This window comes from Epinephelus fuscoguttatus, linkage group LG12, assembly GCF_011397635.1.
Source record: "Epinephelus fuscoguttatus linkage group LG12, E.fuscoguttatus.final_Chr_v1".
Classification (NCBI taxonomy): Eukaryota; Metazoa; Chordata; class Actinopteri; order Perciformes; family Serranidae; genus Epinephelus; species Epinephelus fuscoguttatus.
In genome coordinates, this window is record NC_064763.1 from 12,994,076 (window position 1) to 13,000,515 (window position 6,440).

Here is a 6,440-nt window from a genome sequence, read left to right on the forward strand (position 1 = left end):
CCACTTTCAACACCCACGTTTAGTCACACAAAAGCCACTGGAAAACACCACTATGTGCTGCTAGGTTCTGTGGCTCAAACGTCGCAGGGAAACACTGCAATGTGTCGCTGAAAAACTCTGAGGTTTGGTGGTACATATCCCACTGTGATGTGCCACTAAATACACTCAGGTGTTGTGCCACAAAGGCTGCCAAGAAACACCTCAATGTGCTGCTAAATACACCCAGGTTCAATGTCACGAATGTTGCCAAGAAATGCTGCAATATGCCGTTAAAAATACCGGGGTTATGTGGAGCATAACCTGCAATGTGTTGGTTAAAAACACTAGGTTTTGGTTTCTACAAATGCCGCACGGAAACACCATGATGAAACAGAAGTTCTGTGGCTCAAATGCTGCTGACAAACACCTTGATGCATCAGTTAAAAACACCCAGGTTTGATACAAACGCTGCTGGGAAATGCCACAATGTGCCGGGCTCTGTTGCTCACATGCTGTCGGGGAAGGCAACAGTACGCTACTAAATACAACCACGTTTAATGCCACAAACGTGGCCTGGAAATGCTGCGATGTCCCGGTAACAACACCCACGTCCCCTGGCCCTGATGGTTGGAAATGCAGCTATGTGCCACTTGAAACACCCAGGTTCTGTGGATCAAATGTGGCAGGGTAAGACTGCAATATGCCACTAAATACACCTGAATCAGTGCCACAGACGCTGCTGGAAAAACACTGTGATAGGCTGCAGAAAACATCCAGGTTCTGTGACTCAAATGTTACTGAGAAAAGCCACAATATGCTACTAAACACAACCAGGTTTAGTGCCACAAACACAGCAGAAACACTGCAATGCCCCGCTAACAACACCCACGTTCCATGGCTCCAACGATGCTTGGAAATGCCGCAATATGCCGCTAAAAACATCCGAGTTCTGTGGCTCAAACGCCACAGGCAAAGGCCTCAATATGCAACTAAATATACCCGAATCGGTGCCACAAACACCGCCAGAAACAACTGTGATGTGCTTCTAAAAAAAATACCCATGTTCCGTGCTAAGTGTTGCTGGGAAATGCTGCAATGTGCCACTAAAAACACCTTGGTTACATGGCTCAAATGCTGCTGGGAAACGTCACAATGTGCTGCTTAAAAAAGGTTTGGCAAAAAAACACCCAGGTTTGGTGCCACAAATGGTGGTGGAATCACCACAAAGGTAACACACCATCCACCGCCCTCTCCATCCTCCGATGACAAAGTCAGCTTATATTTTATGTCACCTTAGAAACGTTGATAAGATACGTATGAAACATGCAACTGTAACATATTCGTGGTTTGCAGAAACGCACAATGTGAACATTTTTCTTGTAGCGACTGTGCTGGTTTGGCTTATCTGTTAGTTTACTTATCTGCTCATGTTTCATGCCCCAACTTTTTGCCATGTCATCGTGTTCCCAGATCTCAGCTTTTGATTTTTAATCTTCACAAACTGTTGCCAAAACTATAAATATAATTCATGTTGTCTGAAACTAGAGCTGTCCTCTTAATATTCTGTTTGCCTGCACTGCCACTGTATGGCAACATTATAGTTAGAGAGAGACATTATTGTATCGTGTCTGTTATCATGAATTCCCGACTGTGAAGATTTACTCAGAGATGCTGTATAATAAAGCAGCTCTCTGGAGAAAATCCTCAGTGCCAGTGTGATGTGATGATATTGTATTCATACTTTAATCTCCATCCCAGTGCCACAAAATAGATCAATAAAACCCATTCAGAGCTCAGCTGTTGTGTCTCTATTCCCTGTTGGCTTCCTAATAGTCATGACTAGAATATCAAACGTGCGTCATAGCAAACTTGCCGGTGGAAAGATCCATATTAATGCAATTTTCACACTATCTGCAAACCTCTTCTTCCAGTGGATCTTGTTACATGGTGTTATGCAACCAAGCTGAAGATAAATGTTTAGTCAGTGTTTTGTTACTGTCTGTAAGTACCAATTGGCTGAGTGTTGAGTTCAAGGCTTTGTGTTTTCACTTTGTTGTGAATATAAAAATCATCTCGAGATGACTCTAACTGTTCTTTTGAAATAGAAGAAAAGCCTTTAAGCTGATTGTTTTGTGAAGATGATACACGACAGAAGAGAAAATAAAAGCCTCTTAAAGTCAAACCCACCAGGAACGTGCCGATTCATATTTCTGAATCACAGCAAGTCATGAGGAATCAGTCTATTACTAAATAACTGTATATCTTTTGAAAGCCCTCAGAGGCTGCAGTATTCATATTCATATTTATTTGGGCCAGAGTACCACGCGCTTCCAGGACCCTATTGAAATCCAAGGGATTTTTATCTTTCCTGCAAATGAATCGCTTTTTTGAGGAGCTTAATATATGCAAAAACTCATGAAACTTTGCACACACATCACATCTGGTGAAAAATTTGGTATTTTAGGGGTCTCGTGCTCGGCTGCCAAAATATGGCTCAGTAGCGCCCCCCACAAAATTTCAACGAAGCAGCCCCCGAAGCTGGTGTCACTGACATTTCTGAAACTTGGTAGACACACGTAACATCCCAAGACGTCTCTTGAAGCCATGCCCCAAACCCAACAGGAAGTCAGACATTTTGACTTACTTTGCCACTTTTGTGCATTTTTTGGCCATTTCCAGAGGTCGTACTTTAACAAACTCCTCCTACAGATTTCATCCAATTGACTTCAAATCATCTAAAGACTATGGACATCGAAAGTTTCTTAAAGCTTGAGTTTTGTCAAACAGTGTGACCGTGGCAAGGTGTCAAATGTCAATGTTTCGCCACCAAACAGAAAGTGGTTTGTAACTCCGCCATACATGGTCCAATCTGCCCACAACTTCCAGTGTTATATAAGGCTCCAGGCACACTGGGTGTCATGGTGATTGCGCCACCCTCTGGACCCCCTCTTTTGGGGGCGGCAGTAGCTCAGTCCATAGGGACTTGGGATGGGAACCGGAGGGTTCAAGGGTTCAAGTCCCCGTCCGGACCAGAAATGTAGAGCGTGGACTGGTAGCTGGAGAGGTGCCAGTTCACCTCCTGGGCACTGCCGAGGTGCCCCTGAGCAAGGCACCGAACCCCCCAACTGCTCAGAGCACCTGTCATGGGCAGCCCACTCTGACATCTCTCCATTTAGTGCATGTATAGGTCCAGTTTGTGCATGTGTGTGTTCGGACCTGTGTGTAATTGGCAACAGAGTGTAAAATTGAATTTCCCCTCTGGGATTAATAAAATAAATAAAATTTAAAAAAAAAATTAAAAAATTGGACACAGGAAGTGATAATAAAATGTGAAATAGGTCATTCCAATTGCCACAATCGAAGGATTTACCATTTCACTCCTTCGTGCAGGGTCTGACTTTCACAGAAATTAGCTGCCGCGTCAGATGGGCATCCTGCCAGCCCCCACGAGTTGTGCAGATGAGCGAGGACCCGTTCATTGCTACTTGCAGCTTTATGTTTGGGACAGAACTGGACAATGAAAAGAGGATGACTGACAGTGGTAGAAACTGCTCTCCTCTGATTGATCAGATGTTGCATCTGGTCCTCTTATTTTAACGGGTGACGAAATTCATAAAACAAGAGAGGAAACTGCTGCCATGATGCAAATGAAAACGCAAACTCTCCATTTCATTTTCATTTGGTATCAATGAAAATGTAATATAAATGCTAGGGCAATTTACATTTAACTTCCTGGTGATCACAGCATGGTTATACTTCAGAGTACACTGAGAATTACACTGTATCACAGAAGTGTGTGGACAAACATGTTCGTATATTTTGTGTGCTTTTGGTCTGGAGCAATTTTTGATAGGGATGCACAATATTGGACTTTATACCTAACCGTTATATTTCACAACTGATTTGGCTGACACCCAATACCGATATCAATAAATCAACTTTTTTTCCCCATCCAACTTTAGTGATCATGCTTCTTCTGAATTTGCATGATGAACAAATGTTACATACATTGAAAAGTATTGTATTTCATGTCTCCTGACAAATTTTAAATCAACAAATTTGGAGATGCATGGTTTTTACTGGCTGGGGATGATATATGTGTTTTGTCACTGTGGATGAACTCGACTGGCCTGTACGGAGCCCTGGCTGACCTCAACTCCATCCACCACCTTTCCGATAAACTGGAACGCCGACTGCAGACCACGTCTTATCGCACACCCTCACTAATGCTCGGCTGGCTGAGAGGGAGCAAATCCCTGCAGTCAGGTTCAACAGTCTTGTGAAAAGCCCCTCCCCGAAGAGTGGAAGCTGTTGAAGCAGCACACTCATGCTCAGAGTTTTGGAAATACACATTCAGCTGTCACATACGGGTGGCACCTGGCAGGTTTTGTTTGGGCATCAGGGATAATTCTGAATCATTAGAAGAGCCTGTTTTTGATTAATGGTTAAAGCTGATGGCAGACATTTCCTCTGTTAAAGGACTAGAGATTCTCTGAGAGCATCAGAGAGGGTATTTGGTCAGAAATACTATGTTCGATTTTGTCTCCCAGTCCGAGCATTAATGAAGTGCTTTTGAGGAGAATAAAAAATATGATATATACCGTGTATCGCGATATAACCGGAAAATATCGTGATATAACTTTCAGTACATATCACAGCCCTTGTTAACTGGTGCCCAGATTTGTTTTGTTTGTATTGTTTATTAACCATTTCTCAGTTACTCAATGTGATATGTTTAATCGTACTGCAATGTTTTGTTTATGCAGTGGAAAATGTAATAAAAAAACTTAAATTAAACATCAGTGGTACTTTCAGGTGTCTACATGTTTGTTTGACTTTTTACAACTATTTTTTGGGGGTTTTCACAATTAAACAAATTATGGCAGTAGTGAAGTGAAGACAGAATTTCAGTTACAAAAATATAGAAAATATTCTACAATTCAAAAATCAAAATTACCCTTAGAGGTAATTTGTCTTACATGTATAGAAAGAAACACAAGTTTGCAAAATATAATATTCATGAATAAAGTGTATAATTCTATTTATCATTCTATCTATCTAAAATAATAAAAAAGGAAAATTGATTAATAGTTATGGATTCAAAAAATAAATAAAAAGGGGGAGGAGGGGCTGGGAGGATTAACAAGGGTGTCAGATTATCATGTTTTGTGTTATTTACACTTAACTAAGTGGGAAGGGAAAGAACTTGGTGCATCATTCTATGTCTACACACTTTTGACCATGTTGTTTATTTGTCAGTCGAGATTTTGTTTTAATTTTGGATAAATTATGCATTTAAACATGCACATTTTTTGATTCACAATTTTTTATACATGATGCACACATAATGAAATTAATATGATTATATCAGGGTGTCTACAGGTCCTAAAAAGTCTTAAAATATCTTAAATTCAGTTCAATTCAGTTCAATGGGTCTTAAACATTTTCAGTCACATTGCTATGAAAATTCTTCCAGCATGACAGATCCACTGACAGTTTACAATCATTGGACAAACTGAAGAAGTATTTCCTTTGCAGGTTTGGTCTTGAATTTCATATAAGGTGGGTTTAAAAAGTCTTAAATTGAACTCAGTTATATCTGTAGACACCCTGTATATTATTTCATTTTAAAATTGGCTACGTTAAAGTTCAACTTCAACATCATCTACGGCCACTGATGAAGGGCATTTATTACAAAACTTTGCTGTCAGTGAGTGAGTTGAGACCCTCTCCTAAGAGTCTCTTAATTGTTCTAGATCTCGGTAACACGCCTGCCTGGTGCTGGCATATCACTTAATTAAATGATTACTCAGACATGACATACGATCCGGTCACCGGCTTTTATTTCTACAGTCTTTCAGCTTCATTTATCTCACAGAGCTGCTGCTGTATTGAACAGGGAGGAGTGGCGTCAGCACAGATGGATACACCCTTATGAGCTGAGTGACACTAACAAGGTTTTGATGGTGGATGAGAGTGAAGTGATGGATATAGTGGATGGATATGGAGGATATGGGTGTCAGGCATCCCGAGGCCTTTCATCAGAGCAGCAGGTGGACTGCACAGCAGGAGAAGAAAACACAGGTCAACTGGCACCATGAGAGTCTCATCAGCCTGGACGGCACTCGTCTTCCTTCTTATTCAAGGAGCATCCAGAGCCTGTACAGGTACGGCTGTTTCTGTTTACACTCCTTATGTGCTTTAAAGTATTTTTTACTGTTAAACTACTGGAGCCTTGAACATTACAAAGTGTCTTCACTTTAATTTGACAGCTAAATTTGAGTCTTACAGCCCGTTTAATTGCCGAGGATAGATGTGATAACACTGATGGCCAAAAATATATTATTATGTGGTTTGTGTGACTCATTGTCAAAGGGACTGACTGCAATATCATTATTCTCATATTCTGGTAAAATCTTTTGATTTATCGTTACAAGACAGAATCATGTAAGTTCATTTGA